Consider the following 11,400-nt stretch of genomic DNA (forward strand, 5'->3'; position numbering starts at 1 on the left):
TCTTTTTTTAAAAAAAATATATTTTTTTATTGATTTCAGAGAAAGGAGAGGGAGAGAGAGATAGAAACATCAATGATGAAAGAGAATCATTGATCAGCTGCCTCCTGCATGCCCCACACTGGGGATCAAGCCTGCAACCCTGGCATGTGCCCTTGACCAGAATCGAACCTGGGACCCTTCAATCCACAGGCTGCCGCTCTATCCACTGAGCCAAACCAACAAGGGCAACTTGGTTACTTCTTACCCTGGTGTGAGAAGTCTTATTCCCATTTTAACACCAGGACACATTAATTGCTAATGAGTGTTGTAGCTAGAATCTAAACCAGGTACTGTGACTCCAGATGCTGGCTGTAATCTGTGTCATGCTTCTCAGCTGAAGTCAGAGTCCTCTATTAAAAATGTCAGTGGCTCATGGACTTTAGAATGGAAAGTCTGAGCATCCCAGAAAGATCTGGGTTTTGATCTCTTTGTCTGTGCAACCCGGTCCAGGTCATTTGCCCTCTCTGAGCTCCAGCTGGCTCTCCTACCTCTGAGACAGGCAAGGAAAACAGGAGAGTGGTTACTATGGGGAAAGAGTGGTGGCAACAACAACCTGGCAAGACATGGTCTTTCCCAGTTGTATTGCCAAAGAGGGCTGTCCACCTGTGGGGTCAATGTGTGGACATCTTTGCAACAAATTTGTCTTCACATACAATATTTCACTTGGTTCTCACAACAACACTGATGAACATGATCAAGAATTACCTCTGTTCTGTCGGCTGGGCTTAGTGGTTGAGCGTGGATCTAAGAACCAGGAGGTCACAGTTTGATTTCCGGGCAGGGCACATGCCAGGGGTGTGGCTTGATCCCCAATGTGGGGCGTGCAGGAGGCAACCCATCAAGGGTTCTCTCATCATTGATGTTTCTATCTTTCTCTCCCTCTCCCTTCCTCTCTCAAATAAATAATATATATATTTTTAAAAGAATTACCTCCCCTTTTAAGATGAGGAAGTTAAAGGTCCCAGTGGTGACCGCCTCAGATCACACACACACAGAAACTGAGAGAACTACAACTAAACACCAACTCTACACTCAGCCTAATGCGCCTGGCACCCTGCCAGCCTGAGGAGCCATCATCTCAGGAGTGAATTGCTAATCCTTTGGTAAAGAAGATTATGTTTATTAGGGCCTCTTCCCATGCTCTGTTTCTCTATACCAGAGGTTCTCAAACTTTTTAAACAGGGGGCCAGTTCACTGTCCCTCAGACATTCCACACATGCGCATGCGGGCCCGGGACAAGTCAGCTGCTAAGCAGGACACCCGGCGGGCCAGATAAATGTTTTCTTTTCGGCGGGCCGCATGTGGCTGGAGGACCGTAGTTTGAGGACCCCTGCTGATTTTGTGGTTTCTTTGCTTTGGGCCTGTTTAGAAAGGTGGTAGGCAGATTGCATTTTTCAGAAAAGGCTACAGTATCTTCACAATGTGATCTTGGTACTTCCCCATCAAAATACAGAGTCTAATTCTGCCCACCCCCTGGCCTTGAATCTAGGTAGGCTTATGACTAATTCGACCAATAGAGTTTGACGGAAATGACACTTCCAATGTCAGGTTACAAATGGGTTGCTCCCCTGGCCCCTGTTTTGTTTTCCTTACACACTCATATTTGGAGCTCTGAGCTGCTTTTTAAAAAGTTTGACTACCCTGAGGCCGCTATGCTGTGAGGAAGCCAAGCCATACGGAGGGGCCACATGTGGGGGCTCCAGTAGACAATCGTGGATGTTGAGTCAACCCAGACATGTAAATGGACGTGCCTTCAGATGACTGCAGTGCCCAGACACCAGTTCACACCAGCCTTCGCGTTTTCCTGAGGCCCAGACACCGTGGAGCAGAAATGAACCAATCCCATTGTGCCCTGCCCAAAGTTCTGACCCCCACCCAGAATCTATGAGTTTAGTCAAGTGGTTGTTTCAAACCATTATTATTTTTTATCCTTCCATAATTTTTATTATGATATATATATATATATACACACACACACTAGTATAACATAACATTTACCATTTTTTAAAAATATATTTTTATTGATCTCAGAGAGGAAGGAAGAGGGAGAGAGAGATAGAAACATCCATGATGAGAGAGAATCATGGATCAGCTGCCTCCTGCAAGCCCCCCACTGGGGATGGAGCCCGATACCTGGGCATGTGCCCTTGACCAGAATCGAACCTGGGACCCTTCAGTTCGCAGGCCGACGCTCTATCCACTGAGCCAAACCAGCCAGGGCAACATTTACCATTTTAATCATGTTTAAGTGTATAGGGCAGCGGCATTAAGTACCAAACCGCTAAGTTTTGAGGTCATTTTTTTAATGCAGTAATAATAAATGGAACAGGCAAGAACGCATGCTATATTTAGAATAGAGCACATTAGCTGAATTATTAGTGGAGGCTGGTTTAGTAACATCTGGCTGGGCTTAGCCAGGTGTGTGGGCCTGGTAGGCGGGAGTGGGCTTGTATTGAGAATTTGCCTCTGGATCTGTTTCCCCTTGAGCTGCTCCCTTATGAGCCAGCGGCTGTTCTACGATGGTGCCCAGTGCAGAGTGGGCAATTGACACAGATTTGTTGCCTGGATGAATAAATTAAATAACAGAAGGTGGAGTAGGACTCCGGTTGTTTAGGACCTGCTAAATTTACCTGCTGGGCCTGTAGCTGACACTGCCGCTTCAGCCCAAGCTGTGAATTCCCTTCAAAAGTGAAAACCCAACTGCAGTCGGCATTCTTAGTTCCTTGTAACGAGAATTGAAAGAGATGGGCTTAAAATCCATTTCTAAGCCTGATTCTTGGGAACACTGATGAGCATATTTGACTCAGAAAAGTCTCTTTGCCAGAGGCCAGAAAAAAACGTACCTGGTAGCATGTTGGCTATTCTTAGAGCTGAAGGTCCCGGAGGCTTGGACCCAGGCCCACCCCAGGCTGTTGTTTCATGTGTCATTAGGCTCATAAGCGTTATTTCTGACTGGCCTTGAGCGCCGGGAAGGAAGCGAAGCCTGTGATACCCCTCCCCTTATTATACTAGCTCTGTTTCTTTCCCCTCCACCAGTTACCCTATGATATTAGCAGATAAGGAGTTGAAGGACTCATAGCAGCTAGAGCTAGAGACTTGGACCACCCATTTTACAGTGATAAACACAGGTATATCCAAATGAACTTTACGTTTCTAGAACTGAACTTCATTTCCATTTTCATGAGAACAGGGACCATGAGGGTTTTGTTACCACAGTAGATCCAACGCCTAGCACGGTGTACAGCGCAATAAATGCCAATAAATATGTGTTGTGTAAGTGAATGATATCAGAGTTCTAAACTGAAGTCCCAAGACCGTGGGCAGTTCGCCCGTGTCAGAGAGTGAAGGGCAAGGTCCTGTCTGAGTCCTCGGACAGAACCTTCCCTGTGGCACAATGTTCAGGTAAAGTCGTTCATTCGTTTCTTCACCTGTCAGGGCTCTTTTGGATGCAGGTGATGGCTAACCCACCTCCAGTTGCCTTAGGCAAGGTATGGGATTCATATGCTTCGGTGACTCTAGACTCCAGTGACGTAAATGGCTGTCAGACAAGCTGGATCCAGGAGCTTAGCCATGTCATCAGGATTAGACCTCTCCCTTAGCACCTGCAGCCTAGAATGAAAGCATTTGCCTTTATCCTCCCTTCTCTCTGTCTCACCTGTTTCCTCGGTTCGGGATGGCCACTTGCCCGCTCCGGAGCCAGTCCCCATGGCCAGGAGAAAGGGATGTTTTCTTGGCTCGGTCTGGGCCACACGTGTCAGGCCTGGAGCCAGGGAGGGAGACAGTGCTTACATGGAGCACATGAGTGAGAACGGGGAAGGGAGGGCTCTCTAAAAGAGAATGGGGGGCTGCTCCCGGGAGTGGGCTGGCGAGAACTGTTACAACATTCATCAGACACTTTCTCTGCCGTCTTTGTGCAGAGCTCTGTTTGGGAAAGAGCTACAAAGATGAATATGGCACAGTCCTTCCCAGCCAGAGTTTATGCTGCAGTGGAGGCTCACAGGTGTGTAGTCAAGGGAAAAAGAAGATGTACAAACAAATGTGGATGCAGCAACCTGATCGGTGACTCACTCCCCCTGTCCACCTTCCAGTTGCCGGGTGACAGCTGAGGTTTCTGACCATTCGGCTTCCACCAGGAACTACATTTCCCAAACCCCCTCCTCCTTGACGCCACCACCATCACCACCTCTTAGGAAAACCCCTGTCCCAAGGGTCAAGGCGTAGCCTTCTGTCCCCACTCACTTCTGGGTAACGCTTCGGTGTTTATCTTACAGTAGAACTTCAGTAAGCTTTCCACCTCAAGTTCTTCCTTGATTTCCTGCTCCAATCTCCCTCCTGATGACCAGCTGTGTGGTACTGGGGTCACCATCCCAGACATGAGGCCGGAGCAGTGTGAACAAGGAGGAGACAGGCTGACGGGGAGCCAGGTGCTGCACAGTCTTGCAGGTCATGGGAGGGAGGCTGCCTGCACCAGGGGGTAGATGGCGGACAAGTGACCTGACCCAATTTGTGTTTTCCTGTCAGCTGATCTCCTGGGTGTAGAAGGCATGGTGGGGGGTGGGCAGAGTGAATGTGGGGGAAACCAGTTGGAGGCTGTTAGTGACATGGCTAATTGAGGGGGAGGATGAGGGGAATTGGACTAGAGGGTGGCTGACTGTGGGACTGAGGGAAGTGGGGAAAGTTGCCATCTGCTGGTGGGAGGGTCTGTAAAGGATTTGTGGCCACATTTGATCTGCCACAGATGAGAAGACTGAGGCCCAGGAAAAGGATGTGGCTGATCCATGACCACATATCATATAAGGGCCAAGAAGGAGGCCAGAGCCCAGGTCTTCTGACATCAGTCTTGTGTGGTCCTCCCTGCAGCCACACGCCTCTCTTGGGAAGGAAGGCAGAAATGCGTGCCCAGGGAAGAGTGAGGCTTTCGCCAAAGCCCCAGCTGTGATAAAGGCAGTCTCCTCCCTGCCGTCTCAAGCCCCAGCCTGGGGGCAGTACCAGGATCTCGGAAGGGAGAGGTACATGGGCCCAATTATTCACCAGAAGCAGAGAAAGGATGTGTGGGGCAAAGGTTTTGAGCACCCCCTTCAGGATGTCAATGGAGAAATGACTTGGCTTTCTTTTAAAGGATCCTAATGATGAGCTCTGGGTTCCTCCAACCAGCCTTTGCCAAACATCAGTCACCACGCAGGTCAGGCCGAATGCACACTAATCCCGTGTTTGTCTCCTCCATGAGACCACCTGATCCATCCTCGGGTTCCCAGAGCTCGGAGAACACATGCCAAGTCAATATTTGAGGAAGAAACAGAAGAGTGATGCCAGTAGACCCTTGTTAAGGATGGAGTGAAAAAAAGGGGGAAAGGAGGGAGTGAATGAATGATACAGTGGTTGCATGGCTGTGAGATCCATTACAGAAGCAGAGAAGTTTAACTCTAAGTGTGTTCTTAAGTACAGTGTTTATAATTGTATCACCATGCCCAGCCTAGAGGATGTGCTCAGTAAATACAGGGTGGACCAAAAAAATGTATACACCCTTTGAATAATTATAAAGGCAGTGGTTATTAAAATACTAGAGGCCTGGCGCACGACATTCGAGCACTGGGAGGTGGGGGTGCTCCCTCAACCCGGCCTGCGCCCTCTCCCAGTCCGGGACCCCTCGGGGGATGTTCACCTGCCAGCTTAGGCCCACTCCTGCCACTGCCGCTGTGCTCTCCAGCCATGAGCCTGGCTTCTGGCTGAGTGGCGCTCCCCCTGTGGGGGCGCAGACCACCAGGAGGCAGCTCCTGTGTTGAGTGTCTGCCCCCTGGTGGTCAGTACGCATCATAGTGACCCGTCATTCCTCTGTTCAGTCATTTTGCATATTAGCCTTTTATTATATAGGATATTTCATGTTTTTAAAAATTGAGCCCTCAGCTGTTAAAGTGTGTATACATTTTTTTGGGGGGACACCCTGTATTTATTGAATGAATGAATGAGTGAATGCCTGAATCTTCTCAATTCTTCCTTTGTAAGACAACTCATGTTCTTGTCTAGAAAGGGAACTGATGAATGCAGAGGTGTGGCTCCATCTAGTGGACACTACGGGAACTTGAACATTCCCTCCTTCCCCCATCACTTGCTTTGAACTGTAGCTGCACGAATTGCTTGTTCCCACTTCACCCAGTTTGGCACGGACCACTGAGTATGGCAGCATAGCCTTGGCAGGGGACTAAAACCTACCTGAAACCCTGGAATGGGAAATTTGGGAAGGAAGCTGGTAGGGGATAGAGGGGCCCCATACTGTATGGGAATAACTTAGAGCAGCTGGTGTGCAAAGAACACTGGACCAGGTGCCACAAGTATGCTGTGTGGCCTTGGGCAACCTAGTTGCTCTCTCTGAGCTTGAGTTGTATCATTACACTGCTGTGTATCCTTTGTACCCCAGGCTAATGCTCAGATCCCAACACAGCCTCACTGGACACCTGGGGACCACCGTGCCCATGGTACAGCTGAGGAAACGGGCTTTAGATTAAGTAAGGAGCCCAAGACCTCACAGCTAGTAAGGATCAGGCCAGGATTTGAATGCCGCTCTGTCTGACCCAGAGCCTAGCACCTGTCCTGCTGACACTGCACTGGACCGCCTCTTCAGATATCCTCTAGAGCCATTCTACGGTTCTGCACCTCTTCTCCAACCTGCCTCTTTCCTTTTGAGAGGCTGTACATCAATAGGTTCTTGGGACTGTGGTGAAATGACATATAGTGAAATCAACTCCACCATAGGCTAATGGATATAATTGATCTGCATTTACTAGCTTGTTAGCCTTACTGTCTGCACCTCAGTTTTCCTGTCCATAAAATGGGAATACAAATCCTTACCACGTAGGATTCACAGTGAGGACTGGGGCCATGCATTGAAAGCACTTGGTTCGATGTCTGCCACAGAGTAAACACTGGATAGACGTTAGATCTCGCCATCATGGCCGAGTCAGAGCGGTGTTGGGTTTTCCTGGTTTTCATATGTGTGCGCATTGCAGCGAGTGGGTCGTATGGCATGGAGCTCTGGGGAGCATCTGACAATAAGTCATTCTCTAAAACTGGCCCTGCCAACTTCTGCCCGCAAAGATGTAAACAGAGGAGCAAAATAAGGGTGGAGAACACATCGCTGTCCCGTGCACTGAAAATACTTCAGTCCCGTAGAACTCTCTCTTATCCCCTCACAGAGGCACGCAGGTCAGGCACTGGACGAAACAGGACAATCAGCTGACAGCCACCGAGCAAAATTCCCTGCCTAGGAGCTCAGAGCAGATGAACAAAATGCTGGGGTCCCTGGAGCTCTATGAAGCAACACTGCCAAGAGAGGGTCACGAATCACACTGAAGCCCAGTGGATGATGCCTCATACCCAACAGTGTAGGAGGTTGGGCTGCCCCCGGGGCTGGGTGGCTGAGAGCCTCTGGGGACCTGAGGCTGTGGGTGAGGTGGATTCAGCCAATCAGCAATAAGATTGGTAAGATCGGAGGCAGCCTGGTTCCCCCTTCTTCCTCCCTGCTTGCTGGGCCTGGTTTTCTGCATCTGGACAGAGCACCCCCTCCGACCATGGCTGCAAGAATGCCTCTCTTTCACCTGCGGTGTTCGGTGTTCGTGCAGAGACGTTCCCATTCTGTAGGTGGGAAGACTGAGGCTGACGGGGGAACTCACTCACCAGGCGCTTGTGGCCATGCTGATGCACGACTCCGGGTTTTTCTCCGTGGAGTCTGGTTTGAAAAATGTGTAAGAGATGCGATGTTGACACGTGCAATTTCACATACCTGGATTTCATTCCACTCTCAGAAACGGCCCTTCCCTAACTTGATTGCTTTACTGAAATACATTTTTCCCCCTCTTTATAAAAAGGAATTTCATTTTTCAGTGACTGAATTGCTTCTGGCCACTTTTTCTCTTCCCAGCTGTCAAGGTTTTGTAGACCATTTCTCTTCCTTCTGTATTAGATAAGTAAGAATAATGAATTGACGTGCTGCCTCACTAACTTGATGAGGATAAATAGGGTTCCAGGCTTTAATAAAATGCAGCACTGGCAAAAATGAAGGCTGGGAGGCCATTATAAATTCCGCATAGGATATATCAAGACTGGTCTGTTTTCTGAGGCTAAGTAGATGATTAATTTTAGAAGGAGAGAACTAATAATGACAAAATCCCTGAGTTATAAGCAACATTGAAATCCTCCCTTTATTGCTTGAATCGCCTTCAAGTGGTTGCTTTCCTTGAATGCTGCCCGTGATGGGGAACTCACTACCCTCTGAGACAGCTCATTCTCTCTTTAGAAGGCTCTGCTCTGACTTTTAACATTTATTTTTTAAAAAATATTTTTATTGATTTTAGAGAGGAAGGGGAAGATGGAAACAACAGTGATGAGAGAGAACCATTGATCGGCTGCCTCTTGTATGCCCCACACTGTGGATCAAGCCCACAACCCGGGCGTGTGCCCTGACCGGGAATTGAACTGTGACCTCCTGGTTCATAGGTTGAGAGTCAACCATTGAGCCACGCTGGCCGGGCAACATTCCTTATTTATACTCAGGTGAAATCTGACCCGGTCACTGGAACAGGTTTAATCCCTGGGGCTGTACTGAAGGAGGCTAGTTCCTCTCATCTTTGCTGCTATTTGAAGGCAGCCATGATGGCCACCCAAGTCTTCTCCTCTATGGGCCAAATATCCCCGTTCCCTCAGCTGCTCTTTCACCTGGCTACTTCCTTCTACGAGGCTGCAGTTTCTCTGTGACCTTCACTAAGTGTAGGGGGCATCTGTCACGTGCATGCCTACCCATCATCTTTCTGTACTTGCAGAAATCCCTTCTGTCCCTACTCCCTCGTAGGTAGTGAGAACTGACACTCCCAGTCTCCCCTGCAGCCGGGACCAGTCATGTGACCCAGGTCCTTCATAGTGCAGGCGGAGAAAAAGGCATTGAGCTTTTTGGGGGCAGGGTGAGTTCTGGATGCAAGATGATGGCAGCTGTAGCAGTCATGGAAATGGATCTCCTGGGAGCTGTGGAACCGCCATTGTTGATTTCTGCCTTTGTGGTGGCAGCAATGACCTCACCAGGGCTTTCTTTGAATAGATCTACTTTCTTCTTAAATTAGCCAGAGTTGCTCTCTGGTAAGAACTCTGACTCATACAGACACAACTCAGCAGGGATCTCTCAGGGCAGATGTGGAACCATCACCTCCTCACCCAGCGACCATGCTTCTGTCAATGCAGCCTCTACCTAAACGCCCTCTTCTAAGCGACTATATCACACAGCCGGCTTACATTAAACCAAAACCCTCACATATCAGGGATTCATTCCCTGGCCTAAGGAATTTTTTAGAAAAACAGACTTCATGTACTTTCTTGTTACGTGTTCAACAGAAAACAATGTCTGAACTCCCCCGACATCCCCCATGTATGAGAGGGATGCTTTGAAGTGCTGAACATGCAGCCATTCCCTTGACAAGGAAAGAAAATAATGAGGGATTGTAGAAACAATCCTGCCACTCCTTCTCTGTCCCCATGGCACAGGGCCATTATGGACCAGATGTTTCATGCATTCCTCTTCACTATCAGGGTATTGTGAAGTGAGCATTAAGCAATGGCTGTCTTTGATTGTTCCCTCCTGGGTGTCCCTACCACTCTCAGGGGGCTCTGTGCATGCAGAAAGACACCTCATTAAAGTCTTAAGATAAACAGAAACGCCCTGCTTTCCTCCTACTGCCAACCCTGAACAATACAAAGGGGAGAGGTTGAGGACTCAATGCCACAGCAGAGAGGCCCAGGGAAAAGGGGAGGTAGCATGGGGTTGTGCGTGAACAAACCCTTAGGCTTCATTCAGACGGGTTGAACCCTCCACCCAGAACAATACTATTTCAGATGGTTTCCTCAGATGTCTTGCTAAGAGGTCTTCATGGTCTGGGTCGGAAGGAAAAGCTCATAGTCCAGCCATGGGCAAACTACGGCCTGCGGGCCGGATCCGGCCCGTTTGAAATGAATAAAACTAAAAACAAAAAGACCGTACCCTTTTATGTAATGATGTTTACTTTGAATTTATATTAGTTCACACAAACACTCCGTCCATGCTTTCGTTCCAGGCCTCCGGTCCAGTTTAAGAACCCACTGTGGCCCTCGAGTCAAAAAGTTTGCCCACCCCTGTCATAGTCCTTCACCAGGCCAGGGGACGGGACAAAAGTCGTAGGTTGGTCTGGCAGCAGAAGGGGTTTGAGGTGAATCCGACCTCCATCCTCTACACCTTCGCTTCACAAAGAGTGGTCCCTGGACCAGCAGCAGCAGCCTCACCTGGATGCTTGTCAGAAATGCTGACTCCCGAGCCTGACCCAGCCCCAACCAGACCTGCCTCAAAAGGAGGCCCCAGAGCTGTGCCTACAGAGTGAGTCCGAGGAGCACTTCCCCACACCATCAGCGAGTCGTCTGGAAACCGGTCAACCACAGAAGGACCTTGTTGCAGAAATGAAGGGCCATTTAGCCCAGGTGGGAGCAGTGGACCTCAGGGAGCCATCACCAACACCCAGCTGTGGGCCTAACATCATGGGACAGTCTCAGTTCTGTGATGGACAGGACAGGGAAGTCACGTCTGGCTCTCAGGAGACACACTTGTTCTCTGGAGCTACGACCAGAGAGTCAGCTGCCAGAACCAAGCTGCCTCACCACCAAGCTTCCTGACATGCTCACATATTTGGTCCAAAGGAGATGGGACCCTGGGGAGTACTACTCAGCAACGAAAAAGGGACAGATTCTTAATACATGCAACATCTGTGGGTGGGTCTCAAGGTCATTGTGTTGAGTAAGGCCATCTACTCTATGCTTCCACTTATATAACACTAGAGGCACTGTGCATGAATTTGTGCACCAGTGGGGTCCCTCGGCCTGGCCTGCGGGATCAGGCCAAAACCAGCTCTCCGACATCCCCCAAGGGGTCCTGGATTGCAAGAGGGCGCAAGCCAGGCTGAGGGACCCCACCAGTGCACGATCGGGGCTGGGGAGGGACACGGGAGGTTGGCCAGCTGGGGAGGGACCGTGGGAGGGCTCTAGGGCATGTCTGGCCTGTCTTGTTCAGTCCCGATCAGCCGGACCCCAGCAGCAAGCTAACCTACCGGTTGGAGCGTCCGCCCCCTGGTAGTCAGTGCACGTCATAGCGAGCAGTTGAGCGGCCTTAGCATATCATTAGCATAGTACTCTTTGATTGGTTGAACGGATGACCAGATGACTGGGCACTTAGCATATTAGGCTTTTATTATATAGGAGTCTCAAAATGCCTAAATGCCAGGGGATAGGGCAAGTGTGTGTGGAAGGGGCTAGGAGAGGCTATAAAGGGGCAGCATGAGGGAGGTCTTTGTGATGGGA

The sequence above is a fragment of the Myotis daubentonii genome, chromosome 2 (assembly GCF_963259705.1).
Source record: "Myotis daubentonii chromosome 2, mMyoDau2.1, whole genome shotgun sequence".
NCBI classification, from domain to species: domain Eukaryota; kingdom Metazoa; phylum Chordata; class Mammalia; order Chiroptera; family Vespertilionidae; genus Myotis; species Myotis daubentonii.